Here is a 13,293-nt window from a genome sequence, read left to right as displayed (position 1 = left end):
GTCTCATGGGGGAAAGCACAGGCCCATCCCTGTAGCCACGGTGGAAGGCAGAAGGGAGTCCTACAATTTTGAACAGAGCCAGAGAAGATAATTAAATTCAGGTAAATGTCCTTTTAAAAAAAATCTCTCTTTTGAGCAGCGCGTGTAGATTACTTGGTAGGTACTGTCCTAGCAAGCATGAAGCTCTGGGCTTGATCCCCAGTACTGTCTATACAGTACTGGTGGCTTACTTTACAGCATGGAGTTCCTAGCACTAAGGAAGTAACTGCAGGGGGATCAGAAGTACAAGACATTCTACTACATAGAGTGTCCAAACTCCTTCCCTCCCTCCCTCCTTCTCCCTCCCCCTTTCCTCCCCCTCTTCTTCCTTCTCCCTCTTCCTCCCCCTCATACTACCAACTCCCCCCCCCACGTCTGTCTTTCTCCTTTTTCCTCCCTCTCTCCCTCCTTCTCTCTCTCTCTAGCCCTCTCCCTCTCCCCACCTCCACCACTGCCCTTTTCTCCCCTTCCTTCTGACTCTCATGCACACTGGAAAAAAGTCACCATGTGTCCCTCTTCTCTCCCTGTGGGTAAGGGTCAGTTCCCGCTGGCCTGCCCTTATCTTTTCTCCCTTCCTTCTTCTCTATCCTTATGTCTTAATGATTCCAAGTTCTCACTCATTCAAGAGCTTGTCACTGGCCTTCCAGGCCCTGCTTGGGCACCTCACTCCCTCCTCAATGTGAGCTAAAGAAGCCCTAGGATCAAGATGGTCTTCCGGAGCATGGGTGGAGAGGATTTGTGTGAGAGGAAATCTCACTCAAGTAATCATGTAAAAGTCATTACTTTACCTTTACGAGGACTTGGTCCCGTGGCTCAGAGAAATGGCTCCCTAGAGGACAGTCCTTTGTCATGCTAAATTCTTTGAACTGAAACTGTAGGAAGGGCCTCAAGTCAGCTTCTTTTTGATCTTCCTCCTGCTGCCTTTACTCCCACAAAGCAACCATAGTCACTAGAACACCTCTTCCTTCCAGCAGGCCACAGAGACTCTAGAAATGCGACCCGCTCCTCCTTCCCCCCAATTCTCTCCCAAAGCCAGCCCAAACTTAGAACTATAATTTTAATCTTCCCTTCACCTTCTGGGCAGGAGCTGACCATAAAGAAATGGCCTTACCTTTCTTGTAGACTATGAAACCTTGACTCTAGAAAGAGTCCTTTCTTAGCCAGAGCATTTGAGAATGCCACAAAGAAAGCCAAGAAGGAACTGAACGAGCAGGCCCTGCTGGGCGCCTCCTTCCTACAGTCTGTTAGCATAATCGATACCTTTTCCACACAATGACATTTTGACATGACTGCCTATTTTTTTAATCAAATCTAAGCATAAAAATTGAGTATTGTTCCTATTTGTTTTCATGTTTGTGCCCTGGCAGGTAGATCACACTCCAGTGAATGATTGGTCACATACCCACGACTATATGAGCAGCACAAATTGAAATCAATTAGTTATTGAGAGAAAGGGAGGGAGGGAGGGAGGGAGGGAGGGAGGGAGGGGGGGAGGCAAGGAGGAAGGGAGGGAGGAAGGAAGAGAGAGAGAGAGTTGGAAGGGTGTGGAGGGGAGTGGAGGGGTAGATCTTGGAATTAAAGAGCAGGAGTGGAGTGTGAATAAAATCAAAATACCATGTGTGCATGTATGAGGTTCTCAAAACTAACAAAAATTATATATATATATATATTTTTTTTTTCCCTGAGTCTTTACTTGTTTTGAGTCTCACACCTCCCAGGTGAGCTTTAACGTTGAACATCTGTTTCTCTTGTCTTTCTCCCCAGTGTTGGGATTTCAGATCTGCACATCACCACCACCACCATCACCACCACCGATTACATAGCACTGGTGATCAAATCCAGGGCCTTTTGCATGCTAAGCATTGTAGTTTTATTATGTTGCTATGACAAACAACTTGAGCAAAAGCAACTTCAGGGAGGAAAGAGTTTATTTTTGCTCGTAGCTCACAGTCCATCGTTGAGTGGCATAAAAGCAGGAACTCAAGGCGAGCTTCCTCTTCCACAGAGCCTTGACGCTGCCACTTGTTCACAGAGGAGAAAGCAGAGCAGTAACTGTAAGCAAATACTGCTTGCTGGCTAACTTGAAAAACCTGTGTTAGCTAGCTGTCTTATACAGCACAGGACCAATTGACCAGGAAATAGTTCTACCCACAGTAGGCCGGGTCCTCTTACAACCTTTAACAGCCAAGGAAGTCCTCCTTAGACATGCCCACAGGTTAGTCTCATGTAGGCAATTTCTCTCTCAGATGACTGTAGCTGTCAAGTCAAAAGTCTAAGCTAAAATACTAGGTAAGTACTCTATTCACTGAGCTCCGTCCCCAGTCCGAATCTTCGCTTTTGAAATCTCCCGTGTCACATAAAACATTGGTCACCATGTTATACTTTCTCATTAATGTACCTTTGGCTATAGGAGCGTCAGTTATGATCCTAATGACCAGGAGGAAAGATGTTCCACCTTCTACCTCTACCTGTGACTTATTTATTTATTTTTATTTTTTATTTTTTGGTCACTCATGAGAATAGCATACTTTCAGATCACAGGAATATTGCACGCTGTTCTGTACAAACACTCTTGTGCAGACTCAGAACACCAGTACAAATTCTGGAAAACACAAGACCATCATGGTCTCTATGCAGGAGGAGAGCCATCTACCTCTAGACACTACTTCCTTTCAGGATAATTGCTGCCTTACTGTCCCGGACTCACCACACACTGGCGTTCATTGAACCTCAACTCTGTGCAGGGTGTGGTTAGGGCCTTGAGGAGCTGCCTGTGATTTGTGAAGAATGATGGACTTTCTCATCACCACCCTGGAATGGCAAAATGTCATAGCCCACAGCTCTGAAATCCTGGTTGGAGTTCAGAGACGGAATCTGCCATGCAATTAGGTCGGATTAAGTCTAAGAATGGCAGTCCCTGATGACCCAACTCCAAGGCCAACAGATCCTTTACAGTTAGGACCCAGGTCTAGTTCAATCACCAGGACTTCTTTGGATAAGAATATCTTGTTCCCTAATGAGAAATCAGAGCTCTCCACATTGACTCCAGAATTTAAATCCAGACAATATTTTCCCCAGCCCCTTTCTCATCCACTGGCCTCAACCTACACACCTTCCAGAGAAAGTAACTAGGGCTACTGCAAAGACACCTCCTAGGAGTCACCTCTGCCCACTGCGGCTCTGTGGCCAGTCTTGGACCTAGTATTCCTCTCACCTCCCAAAGTAGCTTCCTGTCAGTTCAACACTATCCCAGTGTTACAACCAAATAGTCCACCAGCATCATTCACCACACACACTTGTGGAGAAGGCAGAAGGAGATTTAGACCAGTCTCCTGACTAGTATTGCCCTACCATATGCTTCTCTGTATATTACCACTTCAGAGTCGCATCCATGCAGGTGGGACTTGGCCACCTGTCAGCAGCCGAGACCTTTCAAGCCAGAGAGAAAGCTCAGTCCCCCCATGATTTAGCATCAGGCCATGGGAGCACAGAACATTTGGTGTGTCCCATATATAGACTCTGGAAGGGATGAACTTCCTCGGTTCTGAACACAGTCATATTTACTTATGCTGTTGTCTTGGTAGAGTTCCCAGACATGACGGGGCCTGAAGGGAGCTTATTACAGACACCAGAGAAACTGGCTCCATGGTTCTAATATGCGAGGCCTAACCTGTTTCTCGGTAATTCTGAGGCAGCAGGTACACATGTTACCATTCAGAAACAATCAGTATACACTGAGACTGTGGATAAGTTAACATCCTCCCTGGATTCTCAGCGGTGACTGTCATTTGGGCTTGTCTGAGTTGACCATATGAATCCAATGATAGTAGCCAAGACATTGTTTTCCCAAGTGACTAGTTCTGTACACCTTGAATTCAGCCTCAGGATCCAAACAGTGCAGAGAGCAGAACAGAACAGAGGCACCTAGTGTGGAGACGCTGCCACGAGTGAGGAGAAGCTACAATGAGCTGGCTTGCTCAAATGTTGTTCACCAGTCCTGTAAACTCAGGGCGGATGCTGGGGGTTCGATACAGGCCTTGTGCATGCTAAGCACACACTCCAGCCCTGGGCTGCATTCCCAGATTGGCTTCTATTTTGAACCTTAGCCATCTGTTTCCTTCCAGGACCCTGCTCTCTTGTATAGCTTTCTCTACAGGTTAAAACATACAGTTCGCATGTAACAGACACATGCCAAGTATCTCATGACATTTTCCGTGGTCTCTCTTTTTTAATTGCATTTTTACTTTGTGTGTGTGTGTGTCTGTGTGTGTGTTTGTCTATCTATCTCTGTGTGTGTGTCTGTGTGTCAGTCTGTCTCTGTGTGTTTGTGTATCTGTGTGTGTATGTGTCTGTCTCTCTCTCTGTGTGTGTGTCTCTCTCTGTCTCTGTCTGTGTGTGTGTGTGTGTGTCTGTCTGTCTCTCTCTCTCTGTGTGTATCTGTGTGTGTGTTTGTCTGTCTCTCTCTCTCTCTCTCTCTCTCTCTCTCTCTCTCTCTCTGTGTGTGTGTGTGTGTGTGTGTGTGTGTGTGTGTGTATGTGTAAGTATGAGTGCATGCATACCACAGTGCCCTTATAGAGGTTGGAGAACAAGACTCTGGAGCCCATTCTCTTCTTCCACCATATGGGACCTGGGAATTTAACTCAGACCATCATTCTGGGATGCAAGTTCCTTTATCTTTTGAGCTGTCTTATTGGCCTTTTTTTTGTGTGTGCTTCTCAATTACAACTTAAGACAGAGACTCCAGTCAGAAGACAATAGAGCAGTCACGGCCATCAGTCCATTCATCAATCCCAAACTTGGATTCTGTCGGTGTCTCCCTGCAGATCTCTTTGGATCTAATTATAGATCACCAAGAGAAGGGACATACACTTAACGGCTGCCAGCAGGGAGTGGTCACAGAAGCTTTCATGCACTCATACAGCAGAAAATCATGAAGCCCTAAACAAAAACAAAAATATTTTTTATGCCTTAGCTTGGGAAACGTTTTATTGAAATAATGTTAATTAGCCAGGCAGTGGTAGCGCACGCCTTTAATCCCAGCACTTGGGAGGCAGAGGCAGGCGGATTTCTGAGTTCGAGGCCAGCCTGGTCTACAGAGTGAGTTCCAGGACAGCCAGGACTACACAGAGAAACTCTGTCTCGAAAAACCAAAATACTACTACTACTACTAATAATAATAATCATAATCATAAATAATGTTAATTGAAGAAGTAAAATCACAATACACTGTCAATGGCAAAGCATATGTATCTGTTTACATCAACTCTTCTCTTCATTTTTGGATGACAGTGATTTAAGACAACATCACTTGCCTCTACGATGGACTAACTCACTGGGGATGAGGGGAGATTTTACAAATAGTCATTTAAGCTGTATTTAGTGAATCACCTATTCAATCCATTAGATGGAAAATACAAACTGGGCGCAATGGCTCACATCTCTGATAGACTGGCAGAGCAGAGGTTCATGTACCCTTTTACTAACAGATTTCTCTCTCTGGTCATATCTCACACCCGATTCATCGGTCTTGTCTGCATTACATGGACACACATCAGATGCACAGCTGGGACAAACAGCTGGGAAAGCCTGTCTGTGGAGATGGCTGCCTGAGGTGACTGGTGAGCCAAGGGTGAGGTGTGGTTATGCTTTGCAGCCCAGGCGCCTCCTGAAAATGACAGCCTTCAAGTCAGATCCATCCTGAGAGGAACCTAGTGCCTGCCTGAGTCCCTTGCAATGTTAATTGATGCAGTCCCTGTTAGCCATGCTTTGTAATGCTTTGAAAATGTTTCTCATTTGATTTGTGGTTCTTCTCTCACCAAGTCATAGACCTGTTTTCCCACCTCTTGGCTCTGGGTGAGACTGTGGACTTGATCTGGCCAATCTCTCTCTCTCTCTCTCTCTCTCTCTCTCTCTCTCTCTCTCTTTCTGTCTGAATTCTGATTTGGACTTGGGATGACCCATTAGGGCCTGATGTCCTAGACATTTCCCAGCGCCATTTTAGATGACCTGCCATAAGGGCAGATGCCTGAGAGAGAGATCCTAGATGCCTACCTAGTCCATGCCTCGTGCCGTCAACAAATGAGCGCTGTCTTCCGTTGCTGTGTTTCATGGCTGTATCTGAAATGTCATTCTTGTGGTCTGGGTATCAGTACATCATTTCTTCCCTGTCCCTTCTTCCTTTCCCCATCTCTAGTTCTGTTACCGATGCCTCTTCTTGACTGTTGCTATGTTCTTAGTTTCCCCCTCCTTGTCGAATCCATTCTGTACGACTCCCACTCCAGGTCTTTGGGGCCTTCTTTTCTTTATGAAGACTCTATGTCATGCTAATAACGTCTGTATGCCTTTCTCCTGGGCATCCATTTTATTCAAGTAAATTATGAGCCCTAGGGGTGGGTAGAGGAGAAGTTGGCTTCTTCTACATGGTCCCGCTCAGTCCCTTTGGTAAGCTCAGGGTAGTATTCAAGAACACCCATTGTGTGCCACTTTACTCATTCGTAGTCTCTGACCTCAAGGGAGGCACAGTCCTGGTTGGGGGTGGGAGCTGGAAGCAGACAGAACCTAAGGTGTGAGCCGACCGTTATCCAGCGGTGGGAGAAGAGACTCCGCTGAGCCTTGAAGAGTGGCAAAGCTTCCTGGAAATGACCTCTGAGTCGCTTTCAAGGACAAATGAAAGTTTGGAGTGGGAGCAAAGAGTACTGAAGGGGGTTTCCAGGCAAAGGGTCTGAGATAAGGGGAGACAGGATCAGCATGTGGTAGACACGAAGTGAAGTCTTCCCCCCCTTTCCTTTCACTCGGGGTCCTCCCTAGCTCCAAATCCTCACAGCCTTCTGCTTCTGTGTATCCCATGTGCTCTTGCACAAGAAGTTGGAGATCTGAAAACTGCTTTCACGTCAGACACAGAGATTCAGAGTTTGGAGTTTGCCTGGTTGGTTTCCTGTCTTGATTCAGGGATTACAATTACGTGATTGGATGCATTGCAAAAGAGGCTTTTTACGTTGTTGAGACTGCTATAGACTATGAGGACTTTGGAAATTGGACTACATGTATTTTTTTATTATGATATGGCTACAGATGGGCCCCATAGAGTCATTTGTTTGAACAAGCCTATGGGAGCCAGGGAGTGAAATGTCATGGTTTGAATATACTTGGCCCAAGGAGTGGCACTATTTGGAGGTGTGGCCTTGTTGGAGTAGGTGTGTCACTGTGGGCACTGGCTTTTGCACCCTCAGACAGGGGTTCCTTTTGTTACACAATTGACTTATGAGAATGCTAACTACAGTCCAAGCCATGCTTTCACAGCGCAGAGGTGATAAGAAATGCTGTAAGTATGGGGACATAGGTCATTTTAGGAAAGACTGTCCAAAAAAAAAATAGAGGCATAGACAGACAGCAGAATCACTCCCCTGGAATCTGTCCTCAGTGCAGGGAGGATAATTGTTGGGCCAGGCCTCAGGAAATAGGTCCAGATTAAGAACTTTCACATTTGAGTTAAGACAAAGCTCAAAGTGACTGGTCACCTTCCCAAGCCCTGTGGCCCTTTGCATGGTAAATTTCACAAGCTGTGAATTTGCAAAAAGCCATGTGTTCTGCACTGACATTTTGGAGCCGTCTTTTCAGACAGCTCCACTTGACAACATGTCTTACGGAACTAATTAGACTATGGGCTGTTTCTTTGACTCGTTTCTATTGAGCACCTAGGAGCAGAATCTTTCCCCGCAGGTGTCTGTAACCTAGTATAGGGTGGAGGTTCACCTTGAACTACGGACTGAAGGTTTCAAGTCTCACTTCACTCCTGGCTAAGATGAATGCGTGTGTGGTGGAGGAGGGGGGAGGTTTGTTCCTGAGCTTCAGTGTTCTCATTACAAAATGAGATTGTGGGGTCCACTGTAAGGGTTAGAGACTGTAGGTATGACAGGTGTCGTACCAGGATAAAGCCAGCATTTCCCAGTGGGCACTACATAACAGATGACATAGAACCACCCTGATGGTGCAGAAAAGTGAAGGAAGCAGAGAAGACAGTGTTCAGACAGAGCTAGCACTGGAAAAGGCGGCTGAGCACTAAACAGAAACTGTACGCAGAAAGAGTTTTGTAGGCAAAGGAAGTTAAATACATAAACAAATCCTCATAGATGAGCTTGCATATGGCAGATTTGGGAGAACAAGGACTCATCTCCTACCGCCCCTACACACACACACACACACACACACACACTCCTACACCGCCATCCAATTTGTGAAAAATTTTATGCTTTTTGCTGGGAACACTCTTTTTTTTAAAAAAAACAAAATAGAGCACTTAAAAATATTTACACATTTATTTACATTGACTAGGTTGCCTCTGCTGTAAAGATTTAACTGACGGGAAATAACATCTTCCTGGAGATCTGGTCCATATGCTACTGCACACCATGACTGGAGTCTCGGATTCGACCATTGTGTTGGCTGCCTGCTGCCCAGACTGAGTGGGGTGAACTCAGGACAGAGTCTTGCTTTGGCACGAATACCTCTGCCTTCTCCTGCTGACACATTCCCTCCACCACTCAAGAATGCACAGAGCCCTTGCCAGGTTGAGAATGGGCTTGACTATGACAGCAGCCTTTGCAAAGTAAAGAGTCTATTTACGAAGATAATGGCAGTGCCCAGACCAGGCCCACCGTGGGAGAATCTTGGCTCGTAATTAGCAAGAACAGTGCATTTTAATGAGGATGCCGGTAGGCAGTTGCCTGCCTGGACTGCCAAAGGAATCTGGGGCAGAGGGAGCGTTGGCAGAGAGGACAAGGAGCAGGTGAGGGAACAACACAGAAGAAAATGCGCTCATCTTTCGGAAACTTGAAAGCTTTAGGATTGCTTCATTTCCCCATTACCCTGGCTGTCATCCCTTGGGTTGTTTCTCTGGAAGCAAACAGCTTGGAGAGATGTATCAGATCTGGTAACTAGCAATCCCAAACATTGCTGGAGTGAGCAGCAAAGACCTAAGGGCCTCGGGGTGGAGGCTTGGAAATGTGGGTATTTTATTTTTCCTGAAAGGCAATTAGGCCATTGCTCTGAAGCCTGTGGAGAAACTGGGATCTCAAAGCTTTCTGAAGAGAATAGCCATGGCCTTTGAAGCTGTGAACCCTGGTGGGGATCATCTGTTATTACCAAGGTTAGCTTAAGCCAGAGCCTTTGAGCTTTGTTCCTGGAGGGTGACAAACTACTGCTGAGGGGTGTGACCTAAGAAAATGGAACTTCTCAGCCTCCCTGTTATTTCAGAGTTCTGGCTCAGGGAGAACGGGCTTCCCATTGAGTGAGGTGAATGTATTAATTCGTAGGTGAGCATAGCAATTCCAAGATGGGTAAAGGAATTGTGATGTGCTGAATCCTGGGTACCATGACTATCTTTGTCAGTATTCTATTGCCGTAATGAGACGGACACCACGACCATAGCAACTCTTACAAAAGAAAACATTTAAAGAAGGCTGGCTAGCAGTTTCAAAGATTTAGTCCATTTCTGTCATGATGGGGAACGTGGAGGCACGCAGAAGCAGCTGAAAGTTCTACATCGGGACCCACAGGAAACAGGAAGAGAGAGACAGGAAACAGGAAGAGAGAGACAGGAAACAGGAAGAGAGACACACACTGGGCCTTGCTTGAGCTTTTGAAACCTCAAAACCCACCCCTAGTGGCACACTTCCTCCAACAAGGCCACACCTCCTCATCCTTCTCAAGTAGTGCCACTTCCTGATGACTAAGCATTCAGATGCATGAGCCTATGGGAGCCATTCTTAGTCAAACCACCACAACAAGAATGCTCAGGTCGATGCCAGGCGGTGGTGGCACACGCCTTTAATCCCAGCACTTGGGAGGCAGAGACAGGCGGGTTTCTGAGTTCGAGGCCAGCCTGGTCTACAGAGTGAGTTCCAGGACAGCCAGGGCTACACAGAGAAACCCTGTCTCGAAAAACCAAAAAAAAAAAAAAAAAAAAAAAAAAAGAATGCTCAGGTCAGATGGATGAAGGCTGTCTTGTCATATCTGCTATATAAGGGACAATCATAGAAGCCCTAGAAGACAGAGGAAAACAAAGGAATATTAACAATCACAGGCATCGAGTCAAAATAAATAAATAAATAAATAAATAAATAAATAAATAAAACATGGCAGATGCTGAAGAAACGGCCCCAGAGTTAAAGGCAATGGCTGGGCTTTCAGCGGACCTGGATTCAAGTCTCAGCACTCACATGGTGACTCACAACCATCTGTAGCTCTGGGGAGTCATCTCACATTGTCTTCTGGCCTTTTTGTGACCGAGGTATGAACACGGTACACAGACACGTATTCAGGCAAAACATCTATACACATTTAATAATCAATAGTAATGGAGAGGAAAATTCCACCAGACCCCTCCCTTCCTGGAAGAGAAAGGTCATAGGCACCCCTCTCCTCCAGAAGGCAGAGGCTAATTAACATTCCTCAGACAGTGGGTGGGGACTGACCTGCAGGTGAGGGGAGGGGCCCAGAGCACATGGACAATGGATCGCTGGCCACACACAGACAAGGGAGGTCCTTGCGGCCTTATTCCCTAAAGACCAATCAGTTTAAAAAGTCACACTGTCCTGCCAATCACATTGTGCCCAATGGCTGCCCCCCTGAAAACTGTATAAAAGCTCACTGAAAGAGTGGTGTGAGGTCACCTCTCCTTTTGGGATGCAGGATGGCCCCAGCATTCCGGAACATTAAACATTCCACTTGCTTTTTGCAGCGAATCTTGTCTCCGTGTAGTTCACTCAGAGGGTCTCCGGTAAACTAAGGCTCTGCTCGCTAGAGTCTTACAGTAGCGGTAACAATTTTAAAACATAGAGAATGCTAGTTATCTCCTCATGTTTATTGTGTCCGGTTTTTCACAGTGGCAGCATAACAAAAGCAATAACAAGAAGAAAAAAATCAGAATAAATGTATTTGTTACCTGCTGCGGCTGTGACAAATCACCACAAAGTTAGTGTCTTAAATCAACACACTTTACTGCTTGAGGAGCCGGAAATAAACAAGGGTAAGCTGTAGGTGAGAGGAGACCCCCTGCAGTCTTGCTTTGTCTGGAGGTCACCTTCCTCTTTGGCTACTCCCCCTTACCACATCTTCAAAAAACGGTAGCAGAGCATCTTCATCCATTCTCTTGCCTCTGCTGTCAGTCAAGCCAACTCTCTTTCATCCTTCTGAAGGAGGCTCATACTTGCATTGCCCCTCCCCCCAGATAAAGCAGGATAAATTCCTTCTCTTGAAATTCCTAATTTAATCTCATCTGGAAAATATCTTTGTCGTGACCTTCAGGGACAAGGGATATCGAACATCTTTGTGGAGTCCTTCTTCGTCCACCATCCAGAATAAAAACAGAACTTTTCAGCCTCACTTATAGCTAGTCTTAACATGTGTGACTAAGCTCTGGCAGTGGATAGGAGCTCTGAAAGCTGTCAGAATAAAAATAAAACCACTGTGACTATCCCGAAAGGAAGAATGGAAGAAGGAAGGAATAGTCACAAAAATTAGACAGAGCTACAAACTTGCACCTGCAACCTCCACACTCTGCTGGGACACCTGCTTATCGGTTGATTGCACTGTGGAGCCAAGAACCATCTATGTTCAAAACATCATAGAGTTGTCTTAATTTGGGTTTTATTGCTGTGAAGAGACACCGTGACCAAGGTAACTTTATAAAGGACAACATTTAATTGGGGCTAGCTTACAGTTTCAGAGGTTCAGTCCATTATCATCATGGTGGAAAGCATGGCCGTATCATGGCAGGTAATGTGCTCTAGAAGAGTTGGGTGTTCAACATCTTGATCCAAAGGCAGCCAAAAGGAAACTCTCTTCCACAGGTAGTCAGGAGGAAGTTCTCTTTCCACATTGGGTAGAGCTTGAACACAGAGACCTCAAAGACCACCCCCGCAGTGATACACTTTCTCTAACCACACAAAACCTACTCTAGTAATGCCATACCTTCTAATAGGACCACTTCCCATGGACCAACCACATTCAAACTACCACAGTAGGCTACGGCACTTCTCTCTTGCACAAGCATGCACAGTGCTTGCTAACTCAAGTGGATCTCACTGTTCGGCTGTTCCCAAGCACACCCTTGCCCTGGAGCGTCTCTATGACAACAAAACTACTTTCCTTATTCATCCTGTTCTTAAAGGAAATACTTGCTGTTTTGGAGAAGTCGAACCATGAACCTTTGGAACCCAGCAGCTAAGGCCAGAACTTGGGTGTTGCTCAACAACAGAAGTATATGCCTTTATGATTCTTGGGGCAATGCCAGCTACCAGCTTAGACTTCTTAGACTTCTGTTCAAGGAAAGAACCAACTTCCATCTACCTCACTAAAGCTATGTAGGCAGAGTTTTATCTCACCAAAGAGCTCATTCTGTACTCAAAAAATATAATTGACTGAAATTCTCATTTCAAACTCTCTGTCTCTGTCTCTGTCTCTGTCTCTCTCTCTCTCACACACACACACACACACACAAACACACACACACACATTAGTGTTTTCTACTTCCATGTATGTCTGTGTGAGGGTGTCAGATCCCCAGAGTTATAGGCAGTTGTACATTACCATGTGGTTGCTGGGAATTGAACCCAGGTCTTCTGGAAGAGCAGCCAGTGCTCACAACCACTAAACCATCTCTCCAGCCCATGACAAAAACTCTTAGACAAGAAGTGTCTAACAAAGATTCATATCTGTGTATTTAAAATAGAGAAAAATAAGGGGTAAAGCCAAGAAAAACTGGGTAACTTTATAAGTGCTAAATGACCATAGGGTAGCAACAATCTTTATAGAACAATTGATAGTCCAGTGTCTGGATTGGTCAGATCACAACTGAAATATTTCATTTTCTTTCATGGATTCAGATTGGAAAGGGATATAGACATAAAAAAAAAAAGTCAGGGCTTTCCGTGGAAAGATAAGGGGACTTGAAATGACATCAGACCTGGGAAAGATGGCAAAGGCACCAAGGGTATCAGAGGGCCTGTAGATACTTATGGAGAGCCCACCAGGTGTAAAGCCCAAAGCTACACCACTGAGATCTAAAGGAGAGAAAATCCTTGCTCTCAAAGGAAATAAGTGGCAGGAAGCATTTATATACATGTAAATTTACGTTAATTTATGTAAATGTATACAAGGTATCTCCCAGACAGAGCTTCCAGAGTGGCCCATTAAGAATCCATTTGTGTGTGTGTGTGTGTGTGTGTGTGTGTGTGTGTGTGTGTGTGTGTGTGT

The sequence above is a fragment of the Grammomys surdaster genome, unplaced genomic scaffold (genome assembly GCF_004785775.1).
Source record: "Grammomys surdaster isolate TR1022 unplaced genomic scaffold, NIH_TR_1.0 126086, whole genome shotgun sequence".
Lineage (NCBI taxonomy): Eukaryota > Metazoa > Chordata > Mammalia > Rodentia > Muridae > Grammomys > Grammomys surdaster.
This window is presented reverse-complemented; position numbering follows the sequence as displayed.